This window comes from Hippopotamus amphibius, chromosome 11 (assembly GCF_030028045.1).
Source record: "Hippopotamus amphibius kiboko isolate mHipAmp2 chromosome 11, mHipAmp2.hap2, whole genome shotgun sequence".
Lineage (NCBI taxonomy): Eukaryota > Metazoa > Chordata > Mammalia > Artiodactyla > Hippopotamidae > Hippopotamus > Hippopotamus amphibius.
The window spans coordinates 100,582,286-100,601,285 of NC_080196.1; positions in this window are offsets into that span (position 1 = coordinate 100,582,286).

The following is a 19,000-nucleotide window of genomic DNA, read 5'->3' on the forward strand; positions in this document are numbered from 1 at the left end:
CCACATTCCAAAGTTCCATAGATGTGTAGAACTGTTTCTGGGTTTTCTATTCCACTGGTCAATTGGTTTATCTCTATACTAATAATTAACTGACTCATTTTAATTAGCCTCTTAGTAAATCCTGGTATCTATTAGGGTAAGTATCTATTCTCTTTTTCAAAAACCGTCTAGCTAGTTTGGGTTCTTCGTGCTGCCATAAAAATGTTAATATCTTCTTATTAAGTCAATAAACTATTTAGATTTTGATTTTAAATGTTTTGGAAATGTAATGTCTATTATAATATGAATATTTATTTCATTACCTATTTGGTGTTCTTATGCATGATCATGATAGGTCTCTACTTAAAGCTATTTGTGTTTGAAGTTTTTTTTTATAATTTCCCTATTGATTTCTTGCACATCATTTGTTATATTTATTCTCAGAATATTTGATAATCTCTGATTCTACTGTAAATATCTTTAACTGTTTCTAAGTACTTTGTTGCTGGTATATAGTCAACTAACTTTTTAATTTTATATCTAATCTTTTGAGGAAATTTTCTTCTATAATTTCTAAAGATTTGTTTCTAGAATCCTTTGGGTCCTCATAAAAGCAACATTATTATCTGTAAGTAATGATATTTTAATTTCCTCCATTTCACTTCTTATTCCTCTAATTCCTTTTTCTCGTCTCATTATGTTATCTATAATTACCATTAGAAGTCGTAACAGGGTATTTTGCCTCATTCTCAATTTTAAAGGTAACACTTTAGACACTTACATGTTGAGATTAATGTTTACTCTTTTTTATTATAGAGCATTAATCAGGTTAGAGAAGTTCCCTTCTTTTTCAATTTATTAAGTCTTGTGTTGAAAGATATCTTTATCAGATATCTTTTTCATCTAATGGGATGATTATTTGACTTTTCTCTTTTAACTTCTTAATGTAATCAATAACATGAATTTTCTGATAGAAACTACTCATTTTTATATCTTTTTTATTGTTTTGGGACGAAGGTTCAATGAGTTGGGAGATGTTTCTTCTTTTTCTATTTTGAAAATTTGGCATGTGTTTTTTTTTTTCTTTTCATTTTTATTTCAGGAATTGCACAGGAAATCTATTATAGTGATTACCTGGGAAGAGGGATAAAGATTTAGAGAATAGAGAGTGATACAAGGGAGAAGGGGACCTCTATTTTCATTGTAATCTCTCCATGCTGTTGGGTTTATTCATTAAGTTCATATATTACATTATAACAAGAAAAAATGTTAAAGAAGAAAAGTCTTCTATTTACCACAAATATACAGTAATTCATCCTATTGACCTCTTTATAACAAGATTAGAGGTAGCCTCCAGGGTCCATACACAGACCCCAAGTTAAATGCCTGGTACTGACTTTGCCGTTCAGATTTTTACTGTATCTTTCCTGTGACTTATCCCCCTACAGAGGGATGCTTGATGTTTTGCTGCTCAGTATCCAGTGTTCACCATCCTAGTAAATAACTCTAGTTTCAATCTAAGTAAGGGAACCCCATACTCCTCCACTGTCAGTGCTCATGGCCAAGTAGGGTTCCACTCCAGCTTTGGGGATGGTTCACATTGCCCAATTCCAAGCCAACAAGCAAACCACATTCAATTCTCTGATAAACTTTGCCTTCCCAATCACAGTGAGTCTCATACCTTTTTGGGAATGAAGGGTCAAAAAAACTCTGTCTTCTGGGTATAAAGAATCTAAGGCCTAGAACTACTCTATCTGTTTTGCTACCATTAGAGTAGGACACTCTCTGGTGCACAAAGGAAGAGAGCTGGGGCTCAGGTGACATGACTAAAGTCTCTGAATCAATCCATTCCTGAAGCTCCAGACCTACCCAGTGGCTATTCCATTACCTGCACAAATAAGTCTATTTTGTGTTTGGCAGTGTAAATCTGGTCTTATTTTATTTGCTATACAAAATTTTTTAACTTGCAGCATCCTCCTATGTAGTAAAATGAATTTGCCAAGCAATTTCCATACCTGGGGGGGGGGGGGGGCGAGAAGGTACAAGCAAAGAAGTGCTTACACAATTAGTAAAAAAATATTTAAGACAAGTAAGACAAATTAACAGTCTGTATTCCAGAAAATGATGCCTTTTCAAATTGGCTATATTGCTTTAATGATTGCATCTAGATTTTAAGCTCCTAAAACATGTAGTCTCCTAAGTGGTGGAGATAGTAGATCCAGGTGGAAAATTCATGAGACCTGATGGAATCTTGATGCTTCCAGTGAGGGATCTTGGGGTATTAATATAACACTTTTGAAACTCAGTTTCCTCAACTCTACCATGAGAATAGCAACATCTCCTAGCAGGGTTTTTGTAAGAGTTATATGAGATAAGAAGTGCTTGACATAGAATAGGTATTCAGTATGTCACAGAACACAGTGGTATTCTTTTTATTAACAAAAGCAGTGTGTGTATTACCTAAAAAAATAATTATGTGAGCTGAAATGGTCCACGGCTTTACTAGCCTGGGATATCTTATGTTACAAGTTGGACCTGACTTTTTTTTTCTGTTTGATGTTTTTCCCTTTAGTATTTCCTTCTTCTTCCAGAATAGTGAGAAACCCAAAGAGTATGTCTCAAGTGCATCTACTCACCCTTGAGGCCATTGGCTGGGCTCTCTAACTCCCATTGTTGGGACCCCGGCTCCAGCCCAAGTGCTTCTTCACTCTGGTCCCTGCTTGCACAACTGCCACTGGGCAATTCTGACCTGCCTCTGTGGACCTCTCAGGTGTGGTGCTGGCAACCAGGTTGCTCTCTTCCTCCCAGTCAACAATGCAGACCTACACCGTTATTTGCTTTGTTCATCTGTTGGACCTCCCTGCTGTTCATGATGTTTGAATCATTGCCATTCCCACTGTATCAACTTTGCCACTTCTCACATCTGTTTCCAGCTGTCCTGCATTGATTCCATAGCCAGATGCTCTGGTCTGCTCCTTTACCCCACCCCCATGCTGATTAATTCTACTCCATTGCACTGGGTAAAATCCACAGTGCCATTCTCTCTAAGCCTCTACTCCAGGTTTCAATTCATGAAATGCCAGTATGCAATTTTAACAAAAGCAGCTTACACCATGGTCTCAGTCACTAAAACAGCTCTAGGAAATATTTCTCTCTTTGTGTATTTCCATTCTTTATTATGGCTTTCTCCTCTAGTATAGCATGTGGCTATAAAGTAGTGGGTACAAATGTGGTCCAATTAATTTTTTCATGCAATAAATATAAATTTAATGTTTTATTATAAATTGCTGCTAGTGTAAAAATTTACCTCTTATAATAGCATACTTTATTATTTTTGAAGTTGCCAAGGTGATCTTTTTTCTATTTTATATAATTGATAACTTTATTTTGCAATTGACAGAAATCATTTCAAACTAGGATATACTTTCTCCACAAAGCTAATGAATAGTATTTTCATGTGAGTAAAGAGAAAGAATAGACCTCAAATAGAAGTGGAATAATAGAAAGGATCATGTTTCAATTTTATAGTCTTTCTGTCCATGATACAACATTTGACTTGTAACCTTCCTTTTATGTTCACCATCTGCATACTGCTATGACACAGGAAATGTGAGATGAGTCCAGGTCATTTGGATGTATAATATTAAGTATGAACATAACATCTAAATAGAATGAGCCTGGTCTGGGGCAGTGGACTAGAAGTCATATAATTTCTATCTCCCAGTCACCATTCATTTGTTATGTCCTTGAGCAAATCATTTAACCTTTCTATGCCTCAGAGTTTTCTATGAAATAGGATAATACCTATTCCCATCACAGGTGCTTGTAGAAAAAAATCAAAATTAAAACTGTATGGCATTTTACATAAAAGGGCTTTAGAAAAAAATAATTCCTGGGCAGTAATTTGCAAACAAACCCTATCTACCTTGGCCACCACCTTCATACACACAGATTCTTTGTTAACCTCAAGAGAGGAAGACAGATACATAACTCTAGCTAAAAGCCCAGACTAATATAATAATAACAACATCTATCAAGCATTTACTATGTGTCAGACACTGCTCTAAGTGCTTTACATACATTACTTCTATTAATCCTCACACTAACTACAAGAGGCAGGCACTCTTGTTAGTTCACTTGGGTAAAGTTAGGCAGTTGAGAAAAATCAGGCAGCAAGAGGTTAAATAAATTGGCCAAGGTTATATAGCTGGCATGCGAACTCTGTTGGTTGGTCCAGAGTCTGGAGGTCCCAGGTCACCCTGTGGGGCACAGTCATCCCCACTCTGCTTGAGGTCCCCACACTTCCCAGGACCACAACAAACCTATGCACACCCGGGGCTGGTACCTGGACAGGCTCTGTTTGCCTAAAAAACCAAAAATCATCCAGGGGGAAAACTCATCCCAAAGAAAGTGATGACCAGCGAGCACAGATTTGGATAAATTCTCAACATTGGAAGAGATAGATGATTTTTTTCAGCATCATGATGCTTGTAACTTGGAATGTTCTTTAGACAGGCCAGCCATTCAGTTACTCAATGGATAAATATTGAACACCTACTATGTTCCAGGTACTGTTGATTTTGCCAATGAAGACATCAATGAACAGGAAATAGAGTCCCTGTCTTCAAAACAATTCCTTCTTATTGGGGCTGGTGAGGAGAGAATAACAAATAATAAACAAACAAATCAGTAACTATCATCATTTCAGATATTAAAAATTGTTATGACAAAGACATGGAAAGGGCTTGTTTCTAGTCCTATGAAGACAAGAGAGTAAAATTAAAGAAACTGGTTTTGGAAAGCCATCAAGCATGTTTAGAAGCAGAGTTTGTAATTTTTATAATAATGGTATGAATGGGAGAATACTTTTCTTACTTGAGCTGCTATGGGAGTGGGGTAGTAGAAACACAGTAGCACTAGAACTGCCTTCACATTTTCATCTATACTGGAGAACAGACATTGTTCTTTATCCTAACAGAAAGATTGGCCAACAACAAGAATAAGGAATTTATCAAAGAAATTAAATGTAATAATAAACATGAAACAACAAACATGAAAATAGATTTCACTATTATTAAAGTAGTGAAAATAAAATTGTAATGTTTTTCTTTTAATTAGGTTGGTAAGAATTTTTTAAATATAATATATAGTATTGGGAAGAGATGTGAAAAACCACAAATAATTCTACTCAATAATGATTTATAGAGTGTTTACTATATCCTAGGTGTTTTGCTAGGTACCAAGGGTACATTCATTTATTCAACAAACATTTATGGAGCATCTACTACGTTTGAGTGTTTGCTGAAGACTGGTATTTCCTGATGTACAGGACAGGAATGGTTCCTGCCAACTTGGGGCTTACATTCTAGCAGAAGAGACAGACATTTTAAAGCACACACATCAAAATACATATTTAAACAGTGAAAACGCCTAAAAGGAGATACTGTGATTCCTACAGAAGTTATTGGTTTTAGAACTAACCTCATTAGGGCAGGAGAATTTTCTTTTGAAAAATTAACATTTGATCTGAACTTTACAGATGAAGAGAAAACAGGAGGGCAAAGAGCAGGGAAAGGTAGTTTTCCAGCAAATTCCACAGTATGAACAAAAGCATGAGGTAAGGGGAGCAAGTATGTTTGAGAAACTAAAAGAAAAATCAGTGTGGCTGGGGTATGGGGTGGGGGGTTGGGGGGCAAGAAGGGAACAGCTGGAATGAGGTGGAGAGAGGAATGTGAAGCAGATCCTGTAAGACAATGAGAAGCTGCTGTGGGGCTTTACGTAGACAAGTGATATGACCAGAAATAGTGGTGAAAAATAGTGGTGAAGTCTCTGCCTTCAAAAAGCCAACATTCTAGTAGGGGAAAGAGGTATTCTCAAATGTAATTGGGGGAAGTATAAATTGGCATACAATTTTTGTTGGGCAGTTAGGTAATGTCTCTAAATCTAAAATACATTTGCATCCAGCAACCCTTCATATTTCATAGAAATTCTTGCATATGTATAATGATGTTAATGTTATTGAAAATTAGAATGCCTAAATGGCTATCAAAAGGATATAAAATTATACAACATAATATAACCATAAAATAAAATATGATGCAACTATTATAAAATAAGCTGAATCTGTATATATTACCCTATAAAGATGTTTTTAAAGCAGCAAAATTTGGGGTTGTAGGTATAGTTATATCTCAGTTTTCTCAAACATATAAATAAACAGTCGACCCTTGAATAACACGGGTTTGAACTGTGCAGGTCCACTTATACATGGATTTTTTTCAATAGTAAATGCTACAGTACTACACAATCTATGATTGGTTGAATCTACGGATGCAGAACTGGAAATAGTAAGGAACCCAGTTACTTATGGAGGAACTGCGGATACGGAGGGCTGTATAACCCCTAACCAACCCCCACCCATCATTGCTGTTAAACAATGGTCCATTGTATATATACCTTGGGGTTTTGTACTTTAAATACTCCTATTTTTGCCAGATTTCATTATAATGATTGTTCACTAAAATGTAATATTTATCAGTAAAGATACTCAAATACATAATAGATATAGAGAAGATATTTTAAAGGGGTATGCATTTTTTATAATAAAATTATAGAAAAAGATATTTTTCAAAGCATAGGAGACAAATAGACAAAAAGTTACATGCTTGCTATTTTTGGTCAGCACATTTCTCCTCCATTAAAAATAAATGCCAGCCAGTGGACAATGGATAACCAACTCAATGTGTAAAGAACAAATCCCAACTTTTTACATAATTTGTTATTATTTATTTTATTTGTATATTACCAATATAGTATGAAATATCTGCAGGTGATATGTTTCTATATGTTTTAGACCCTATAAGCCTTGGGACAATGATTGGTTCATTGCAAGCATACAAAAAATGATTGTTGAATTGTAAGTCTCATAAAATCTGACTTCTGATCCTTTTAATTTAGGAAATCAGCCTAGATTAGTGAAAAATGCCTGAGACCATATGAGAAAGAGGCAATCCCATGTCCAAGAATCCCAATTTGCCATCTAAAGAGGACATTCAAAGTGACTGCTAACAAAAATGATCATAGCTGCAACTCAGATGGGTCCCTGAAATGATATTTCTCCAGACATCACAGAAGACTGTCTTTAAGGATAATATCACAGCCGACTAAGATCTCATCAAGTACCTCTAATGCCCATTAGAATCATTTAGAACGCTCTCAACTGAAGCCAGCAGAGCATCATTTAATTATGCAGGATTTCTGATTACTTATCATCAACCCTGTCCTCGGTCAGCTCTTCACCCCTTGTGCGTCTCCTCAGTGGAGAGTCCCCATCAATCTGAATAGCAGCTTTTGTGAAGGAAGATGTGAGCGGACAAAAGATCAGTTAGAATCTGAAAAGAAAAATTAGACAGAGAGCGGGTCTTTTCTCTGAAATTCCTATAACATTGTCTCATTCACCAACTTGTTTATCTAACAGTCAACCATTTTACAAATTTTAAATCTCACTTCTTTTCTTAACTGATAACAAATGTTGATATACTTCAGGTGAATGATATATAAAATAGTTATATGTTTTGGGATTAAAAGGTAATGTACCATAAATTATTGATTAAACAGGATTTAAAGACACATTGAAAAACAATTTCATAGTCTTGTTTGCATAGACTAGAATAAGTTATTTTGCCCAGTTCTCCTAGGAAATGTGTCTTATGTTTTGACATTTAAAGACAGTAACTTTATTGTAGAACAAACATAACATTCTTTGGGGATAAACTTAAATCATGTGACTTAAGAGTTCTCTAATAATGCCAAATGAGTTACTAAGTCAATACTTTTCCACTCTGGTTTTAGTATTTCAGGTTCTATGAGGATTCCAAATTTCAACAGCCTCAAAATACTGAGATTAAATAACACAGAAAGACAGAAATATTGATATATATTCAAGTTATTCCTTTAAATAGCCACCCACCAAAAGAATAATTGTTCTTTAGACTGAAAAAGGAGAAAAAAATGCATATAAATTCTCATGTTCATTTTTCTACTTCTGCGATGTGGTGTACATTTCCTCCTTATAAAATAATTAAGGATAACTATGGACAAGCCAATTCAGATAACTTTTCAAGGGAACACATTCACTCTGTTTGTAGTACACTGCCATTGGAGATCATTGACAATTGATATTTGACAACCTGAAAGCATTTCCTGATTTGGAGCAGGTGTGGGTTTCAATAGGCATGCTTCAGAGACGAAACAACAAAGCCCTCCTTGATGTGATTACACTTATTATTCTGTGATTGCTACTTCCTGATCAGGGATACATTCAGTCATAAAAGATTACGGTAGAATTACCCATGGATTATGTATGAAATTGTTGTGGAAAGGGGAAGAGCACAAGAGAAAGCTCTCAAATATTTCCAGTTGATGTGGGGTGAATGACAGCTCCAGGTGGAATTCTGTACAACAGAAAATCGTGATTAATACATTGTGTTTATTTAAAAGAAAATGGGGACATGGAGTACAGTGAAGTATTTTTGAAGATATTGTCTGAGGGAAGGATAAGTTGGTGTAAAATATGAGGCCCTCATTATTTGAATATGCATCATTTAAAGGCTGAGAGGCTGAGAGAGAGGACTGCAGTAAGGGTGGTACTCAGTTTTGCTGTGAACTTAAAATTGCTCTAAAAAAGTCTGCTTTTAAAAAGTATTAAGGTGATGTAAAAAAGTCAAACTATAAAACAAGATATACCATCTGACCCCACTGTAAATACACACACATACACACATGATAAAGACAATCAAATTATAGACATCAAAATATAGAGGTGATATGATTAGGAATGAATGTTATTTTCTTCTTTTCCTAATTTTCTAGAACATTTTCATTAATTTTAATAGGAAATGTATCAAATAAAAGTGCACTGCCCCGAAACTCTATGATGAATGCCCACACCTGTATTGACTCCTTAGCGCTGTGAAATGTGGAATATATAGGATTTCTTTCCCTCTTTTCCCTGATTCTTGCTCCCCACTGCTCCTTTAGTATTATGAACAATGAATATTGCAAGCATTGAAATGTTTATAGAGCCACCTCATTCTTTCTTGTTTCCAGAACCCAAAAGAACCAGAGAAATTTCTAGAATTATGGGGGGGGGGGGTAAGAAGTAGCAAGTCACTAAGCAAGGGACAGTTCAGTTCATTCTTTTTCATTTCAGTCATGTAGCATTACCTGAAACAGCAATTTACTTTTGCTTGAGCCCATTAGATGAATATCATCAATTTACAAGTGATGTCACACAGTGATTTGGAGAAGTATGTTGTTAGCCACAGGCCTGTAACAAACAGCGGGTCTGCATTATTCTCCTCCTCTTCAACCAGTGGCATATTTATAACATTTTATTTTTGCAAATGGCTTCTCTCTTTCTCATTTATGAGCATAACACCAGCCAATATATATTATGGTCCTTTGAGGGCAAAACACTAGGTATTTGTCCTTGAAGTTCTCTATCTCTTTGGCAAATACAGAGAGATTTGAACATAACTACTGTAGTTTGTTATCTAGTGCACTGAGGATTTTTGCTTTTGTTTCATTTTTATTTCATTTTTGATTTTGTACTAAATAGTGTCGAATTACCTAAACCTATTGTTGCATTTTTTCCTATAGGTTACCTTTTCATCATATTCAGAGTTTCTCAATTGCCCACCAAAGGAATGGCCAATCAGTAAATCTAGATCAAACTACTAATTATTTCCTCAAAGTCTTGAGATTTCTGCCATAGTCTCTATCCCACTACCACCAATGAAAGTCCACATTCACCTTCTTGGTATTCAATTTTTTTCTCCCTCCACAGTTCTTTCCCAACCAAACATTCCTATTGCTGCGCAATTAGGAATTTCTGCTTTTTGAACAGCCAGACTACCTACTATGTCTTCAACATGACATCCACATTCCATTCTATGCCTTTACTCGTGGCCACGTCTCCTCCTGAAAGTCCCTTGGCCATCTTTGCAAAGTGTTGAGTCAAGCACTCCTATGGACATGGCAGGAAGCTGAGCCTTGATCCTGACTCCCCACTCATATGTCTCACTTTCTTTCCCCAAACACAACACATTGCTAAGGTCAAAGACAAAGATTAGGCTAGAGGCATCCTGGTAACTGAATTTTCACACTTGGAGAAATGCATGAAAATGAGCAACACTAATAAAAGATCTTTGGGAAAAAAAGAGAACAGGGAATTCTAGATAAACCACTCTTCTTTCTCTGACATGTGTGACTTTACATATTTAAACCCCCTAAATTGACCTTACAGACAAGGCATGCCACACTTTTCTTTTCAAGAAAAAACTGTAGACTGAGAGATATTTTGTGGTATAGCTCGAGATATTTAATAGGAATATACAATTATCTATTACAAATAATTGACTCATAGCCTGGGGACAATATTCAGACCTCTATTTTGAAGAAGGAATCCACTAAATAAGGACAGTGAGTCTGTATTATTCTCCATCAATTGAAAGAGCGATTAAATAATGTTCAGTTAAGTCCTTTTTTGGGCTTTCTGTTGGGGTATCAGTTGAATAAGATTTTGCAATGGAGTCTACCCAACTGGGGAACCTGCATGAAGTTAGTGGCTGTAATATCAGTTACTTCCATTTAAATATAATTAAATAGATTATATTACTAAGGGCTTTCCCTAAAAAGTACTGGCAAAGAGCTACCTTTGATCTTTGAAATGAACTGTAGGTATACATGCATATACACATACACCACAAAAATATACAGAGGTATTCATAATTAATATGCAGGTTTGGTGCTAGCTGATAATCTCTCCTATCCTGGTATTTGCAATGCCCATAGTAAGGTGGCGCTAAGGTAGATCTGAGTCCATTTTTTCCCTATTCTATACTATTACTACATACATACCGATCATTTAACATATGCCAGGCACTATTGCAAGCTTGGACTATTCTATGTATTTCTACTCATTTAATTCTCACCCCAATTCTCCATTTTATAATGAGGAAACTGAGACATTTGCTCTAAATCATTCTCAGTAACCCAGAAGCTTTGAGATGCTCTTTGGTGCCCACAGAAAGTTCATGCGGTCTCTCTCAGGCCCATTAGAAAAGACATTGCAGGCTTTACTTTCAGCTGCTTCACCATGCTTGTGGGCAAAAATTCTCACCAGGATTTACTGCAAGCTCTGGTTTCATTTGGGAAAAGTCCATATAAATTTCTCTAGCCTACCCCACTCACCCTCCATCAACATGATGTATATTAATTATGTGTGCTGAACAAATAAATTAGTCAAATATATGTTAATACAGGGTAGCATTAAACTTTCTGAATCCAAATTCAGTTTTCTGTGGTTCCCAGACTGGTCAGTTTCTGGTCAGTTTTCCCAGAAAACTGAAAAGGGTAATACTAAGGTCATCACTGAGAAAGCAAGTGCTTTAGAAGCAAATTTACCCAACCCTCATTTTTTTCCCAGCATCATCTCGCTTTTCTTTCCATGGGCAGACTTATGTAGAAAATACCAAGAGGGGGTTCATAGGAAGGAGTGGTTGTCAAGCAATTTCTGTTGTGGACAGTTCAATCTCAGATGATTTATGACGTTTTAGTTATTTATTGTACACAATTGCTTAGTTGAAAGAAGTTTCAATCCAGATGGATTTATTAGTGCCCTCGTTAGATTAGTTTGCTGGCAAGAAGTGGCTTAATTTCACTGAGAAATGCCTTTGATTGTACTCCACCCCAGAAGTCCTATCCAGTGTGTAAAAGTTGAGGGGCAAACCACTTAGGACTAGCATAAGAATGCCATTCTTTCCTGCTGTTAACAAATAAGCAAAATGAAGACAATTAGTGATCACATAGGTAATTATGCAATTTATCCAGACTGGAGAGTCATCCTCTGAGAACACAGGTAGTGGGCAAATTACACCTGAACATACCCTCAAAAACAAAGCTGTTTTGTAAGAAATTTTTGTGTCTCTCAAGAAAGTGGTGAGCCTCCACTCATTTCCAATTTTTCCATGATCATAGTTTCATATTAACACTTACTCCTCATCATATGAATATAGAATTTCAGACTTAGCAAATTTATACACAAAGAAACGGTTCGGTGACATCCTCTATGATACCCAGCACGATAAAAGCCAAGTGAGAGCAAAAATCCACCCTCTCCTCGCATATTATTTGCTCTATGAAAAAGGTCATCCCAATTAATATAAAAATGCTGAGCTAGAAGAAGGTCAGTTAAATGAAAGCAAGTACACCTTGAGAGGGTACCAATGATTATATTATTCTAATTAAAATAGATCCCTTTGTTTATCTGGTCTTGTCATACTTTTTTTCTAAATCATTGCATTGTTCACAGCTCATTAATCAGTATCAATGTATTATTATCTAATAATGATGGAAGCCAATTTTCAAGGATCAGACTAATCCAACACACACTCTCTGTAATTGCTTCACTGATACTAAGAAAAGTAGTTGTGAATGTTTTATGATTATAATCTAGTTTAATTGAATTGATTCCTTAAACTAATTATGTGACAGTTTATTGTTATTCAGTATGTTACTACACAGCTTTTTGCATAAGAAAATAAAAACTACTACACTAGCAGAAAAATCCTTCAGATGTCGCTTTTTAAATAAAAGGTATGAATAAGCTGATAACTTAGAGTACTGCAAACATTGGAACTAGACTTGATTTCCTTTAGAGGAAAAAAAATGAGAAGTTATACATGTAAGTATACAGTTAAGTAGCAAAATTTACTATTATCAAATACTGATATTAAATGTGCAACCCGGTAACAGTACAATTCTTAAAATCTGGAAAGGCGAAAAGGTTTCTCATATCCTAGGCAGATATATTCTATCTTTCAAAGCAAAATAAAGTAAAATAAGCACAACACTTTCTATAACAAAAATATAAGTAAACATACCCGTATTCTCTGTCCAAATGTTATTCTGGGGGACTAGAATGAAAACATGAGTAGTGTTAACATATATGGAATATTTCATTGAATGTCTGTGCATGCAAATGGCATAGCAAAATGATCAAACATGTTAGAAGACAACAGGGAAATGTATCTCAAGAACTATAGCATAGCTGCTGTTTTAAGGCAATGATCTCACTTCTGGGAAATTTATATTAAGAAAGTAATTATTCTGAAAAACTACATGAAGATGCCAACTGCAGTGCTATCTACAATTTTGAAAGAAATCGAAACATTCTACAGTAGATGAACAGTTCAATCAATTCTGGCATAGCAGCTCACATGATGTAATATTATTTATCTATTATAATTATAATTATAAAATCTATGTGAAAACAGAAAACTTTGATAATCAATATTAATTGAAAAATGCAAAATATGTAATAGGATTATAGTGATGTTAATTATTTTTTTTATCTGGAAAAATTGCGAGAAGCGTTCTATATAAACAGTACATTTGATTATGGCAGTAAGAGTAATGAGGACTTCCTTTATTCACAAAACAATCCTATACTTCAGTGATTTTCTATATTATCAAAAAATAAAGAAAAATAGTTGGAGTATAAATTCCAGAGTAAAGATAAATTAATTCAAAACAAGAATTTCATAACTTAGATAAGCAAAAGGTATAGCAAATACTGATTTGCTTGCAGGCTCGGTTACATCAGATAACCTAGAATTATCTTGGGAGCTATTTGTACAAATAGAAAAATGGGAAGATAGCCTTTTGCATATGCTCACCTGTTAAAAAGACTGCTCAGGGCATCACTATGTACTTTGCAAATAATAGGTAGTACTATTGAACTTGGAACGGCATCTTTTGCTGTGAAATAAATTGCCAGCGCTTTATTGAACTGTAGCACTGGATATTTGATGTATCATTATCTTTCACACAATTTAGCCTAAACTCATCTCTTAATCTCCTTATACTTTCTTTATCAAATGTGACTATAAGATACTCTTCCATTTCTTGGCAAATGCCAAGGATGAACCATTACTATCACTGTAGCAAAAACCTAAAGGCCACCGTGAACTTACAGTCACAGTAAAATGATGTACCTAATGTAAAATGTTAGCACTTTCTGGTGTCCCTCTAATACTGAAATGATAATTATACCATTGGGCCGTTTTATGAGGCATTTGTTCACCTCAAGAGTAGATAAACTGGAAGAATGAAGGTTAGAAATTTCATCCTGTTGATAGAATTGGGTTACGACTTAGGAAAAGTGCTGAAAAATACATGACAGAATGCTTTGCATAGATTCTCTTTTCTGCATGATTGGCCACTAAATTAAAAATTACTGAAAAATTAATATTGCTGAAAAACACACACAAAAAAAGAATACGAGAAGAAAGTTCCAGTTGAACAATGAAACCAAGTAAATTGTAAAGAGCAAATATATACTTCATTTGTAATTGATAGTGTATGTCAAATTTAACAATGTTAACTGATGGATTTCCTTTGTTCTCTAGGTTTAATTGTGCCCCTTTGTCGTCCCTACTTAATCGACTATAGGAAATATTAAATCATCCTGAGTTTTCCTTAGCATAAGCAGCAACTAGATTGAACACTTGTGTAAACCATGTGCCAACATTGAGTCTGTAGTGTGGTTAGGATTTCACATCAGTTGGCCCTTCACTAAAACTTTCACAATTCTCATCTGGAAATTTTAGAAAGGAACAGCATTTTGAAGATACATGAGTCATAATTACTTTTTAAATTAACTTTGTATTTTGGAATTATTTTAAATTTATAGAAAAGTTGCAAAGATAGTACAGAGAGCTCCCATATACCTTTCACCCAATTTCTTCTATTGTTAACATCTTACCATAATACACTTGTCAGAACTGAGAAACAAACATAAGTACATCACTATTAACTAAACTCCAGGCTTTGTTTGGATTTCACCAGTTCTTCCAATAATGCTGTTCTGTTCTAGGAACTGATCTAGCATACCACATTGCACTTAGTATAATTACTTTTGGTAAAAAAAAGAAGAGGTGCATATAAATTATTTAATTATAAAGTAACATCTTTATATCACCAGTTTTCCTGCTTCATTTTGCCTCTTTCCAACTGAACTCGTAGCAAACTCCCACTGTAAAATTTCAATGGCAAAATGAAAAATATAACATTCAAATTATACAAAGATCATGTTTGTGTAGCCCATGTGCACTGCCTAGAACACAGAGACAATTTTATGACAGTTTTTTTTCTTTATTTCTCTGAATCAAAACTGCTAAGTTCCTGCCTGCAGGACTGGCTGGCGTGACCTGTTACCTACTTAGGGAGCAAGCCCACCCTGCGTTTTCCTCCAGACACACTCCCAGCTTAGATCCAGTCCAATGTAGAAAAGAACTGGTTGGATTTTCATAGTCAGGAGACAGAGCACTGATGGCTAATCAACCTTCTTTTGCTATAGTTCACACTACCTCCCATATTGCTGATAAATGTGGGCTCCAGAGGCTGATAGCTGCTACAAGGCCATATGGTGAGGCGATTTACTGCCCAGCCAAGCCCTGATTACCTTTAACAACAGCTCAGCTGCTGATCTCCAAGTGTTCAAGCATGCTTCTTCCCAATCCCAGGCCACCATTCCTGTATTCTTAGATCTTTCCATTTAAGTATCACATGGCCATTTTCTCAAGGCAGCAGATACTGAAAAGGTGCTGTCCTAGAATGATTCTAAATTCAGAATCCTAGGACCTAGAGTTTCTGTCTTTTCTGCCACTGATTCATCTTTCCCTACCCCAGGAGTAGGACTTGGGAGGTTTCTTTCTTTATCAGCACTCAAAACAGGAAAGTACTGATCCCATCTACTCTGCTCTCTCAGTTGGAGCTTAATGCCTTCTAGGAGTCCTGTATACTCAAAATGCAAGATCTTATTTGAGCTTTTCCTGATGGAGGGGGTTTGCATGTTGCTTCACTTGGGGCCTGTAACAACCTATTACCCTGTTCTTTACCTAAGCCTGGACATGGGGAGCAGAGACCAAGGAACGACTACCGAATCTCAGTACTTCACCACTATCTCTATTCCTAAAGCAGAAATAAAAAGGAATTTTTTTCAACAGAACAAAATCATACATCTATTACAATTTAAAGGGAAACTGAAAAGTTTAACAAGGTCTATGTTCTCAAAGAAAACTGAAAATGTAATCATTTTGTCATTTTCTTAATTTTTTAAAAAGTTACTGTAATGTAATTTCTATCCATTGCGAAAAATTTGGAAAACATAGGAAAATGAAATCAAAAAGGAAATAACACTATGTCAGGAACGTCCAATAATAACTATCATTATATGTGATTAGATCCAATGACAAAATAAGAATCACAGTGTATTTACTATTTTGGTAGTTGGCATTTTAATAGCCTTATTAAAATATAATTTACATATCATATAATTCTCCCATTTTGAATGTACAATTCAATATTTAGTGTATGTACAGAGTTTTCTAACTCTCCCCATAATCAAATATTAGAATATTTTCATCATCTCAGAAGAAGCCCTATACAAATGAGCCATTGTTCCGCTCTTCCCCTGCCGAAAGGTTATCCCCTAAAGAGCTTTCTCCTTAGCAGTGAGGGCTGGCTGGGTGGCAGAAGGGAGTCCAGTCCTCTTGGCCATGCCTGCTTGGAATAGATTTCCACAACACAGAGGAGAAGCAGTGGCAGGGAGATGAGTGATATCAGCAGTCTACCCCTCCTGGGATTAAACGTGGACCTAAATGGGAGCTGTGGAGAGACATTCTCCATCATCTTGACCACACATTCCAGAGCAGAGCCGCCATAACATGCAGCAGGGGGAGGGGCAGGAAGAGTAAGAGCAGGGCCTTGCTCACATGCAACAGATTCTCACTGTTCTTACAGAGATTTGGTTCATTTTCTTGAATAAATATGCCTTCATTTGCTATATGTCCTTATGGCATTTTCCAGAGACTTTAAATGGTCTTTGTTCTTGTTGTTTTTGTTGTTGTTTAATTATTTTCATGTTAAATGTGTCCACTGAGATCCTTACACAGTCATTCTGGCAGCCCTTGAAGGAATTATTTTCATAGTCCACAATGGTAATTTTCTTTTTCTCTTTGACAAAATAGTTATATGAGAAAGAACTGTATGTTTTGTTTTGTTTTTTAACTTCCAAATGATTGGGGTTTTATTGTTTTGTCTTTTAGTTTCTCATATTTCTATGAATACTCAGTTTTACTGTAATTTAAAATAGTGTGGCTTTTTAAAAAATTAATTTTAGGTCTTTTTTGCCATCTAGTAAATGATTATATTGCTGGTTTTAGAGAGGGTTCGGGGGGAGGGAGAAGAATGAAATGAGAAACAAGTTGTTTCAGAAAGAAGAAAAAGAACGTCCATATTGGAAGGTACTCACTGAAAAACTGGTTTTCATGCTGATAGCAAGTTTCATCACAAAATAAATTTAAGAAAATTTCAACAAAGACTTGCTTTGCTAACATTCCTCACCAAGAAGCACATCATCTATGAATGACACAGCATCAATTTTGTATAAAATTTATGCCATATTAAATAGTGAAAGATGATTTTCTTCCTAGCCTTTATTATTATAACAAAGAAGCACAAAACCATGGAAGAGGATGAGAAGAAGGGAGAAGCCACGCATTGACATGTAGCTTTTGTTCCAGCTGAATTATTACAGCTGATGATATAAATGTATTTGAGCACTCATGTGTTACCATTGTTTTGTAATCTACCAATGTGAACTGGAATTAAACTATCCATTATCAAGGAAGACATGTATATACTATACTATGAAATGAGGAAGAGATAGAGCAAGGTAGTTACAGGGGTGTTAATAAGCATAATATTCTGTAAATACAGCTTTTCATTCAAAGAAGAAAAAGGAAAAGAAGGAATCATCTCACAAAACACTCAAAAATTATTTATCCTTTCTTAATTTTATGGGTTATGAAACTATATGGCCTTTCTTGGGTTTAGAATTTTTTGCCCTTCAGGAGAGCTTGGTAGTAGAGACTGGCAGTAATTACCGCTGTGTATCCAAAGTCCAGTGTCTATGTTATTGTTTTTTTTTTCCCTTATGTTATTGTTAAAGATGAAAAATCATTTGAACCAGAAGCTTCATTGGCCACATTGCCAAGAGAATAATTTCCTTTGAGAGTAGGGAGGAGGGTAACCTCTTAATTGACGAGTCCTCGGGTGTGAAGGGGGAAGGCTCAAGATGATTTTTGCTGCTCATCAAAGATATAGGTAAAGAAAAATGATTGTCACTTTTGTTTCATAGATCTCAAGATGAGAACAATGTAAGTTGAAGGAATTTCTAAATCCATATAGTGAATGTTTCAATGTAAAAATTGGAAATAGAATTGGTATTTTCAAAACCAGGCAGAATAACATGGGAGTTCAAAGCCTAGACTCAGGGAATCCAAATATCTGACTTAGTATCCTGACTTTACCCCATTTCAGTGTGCGAAGGACAAAAAATCTCACCCTTCTATACTTTTAGTTTTGTCACTTATAAAATGGGGATATTAATAGTCTTGTTCTAAGGGTTAAATCAACCTATCCATGTAAATGTACTTGAACAATTCTAGGAAAATGTTAGGTACTCAACGAATCATAGCTGCCAATACCCCTCATCATCACTACAATACTTCATCAACTACCACTAACATTCCTCCATAATTTCAATCTATTTTTTTAAAAACAAAAAGTTTAAAACATGAAGCGAATATCCCCTAATAGAGCTACACCTAAGGAAAAAGTTTCAGACTCGTATTAGAGCAGAACAAATATTATATGTCTAGGATTCCCTCAGAGTAATTATGTTGGAATCCATAACTCAATCTGAACCTAAATACCAAGGCTTACAAAATGCCAATTATAAATGAAAATTAAATGTCTCAAAATTAAACAGTCGTGGTCTATTTGACCTCCCTCAAAGGGCATCAATGGCAAAGGAGAAAGTTGGAAGAGAGGGAGACCCCTCATTTCCTGGTTGAGGTTTTACTCCTTGAGAATGAAATACAATAATAACTAA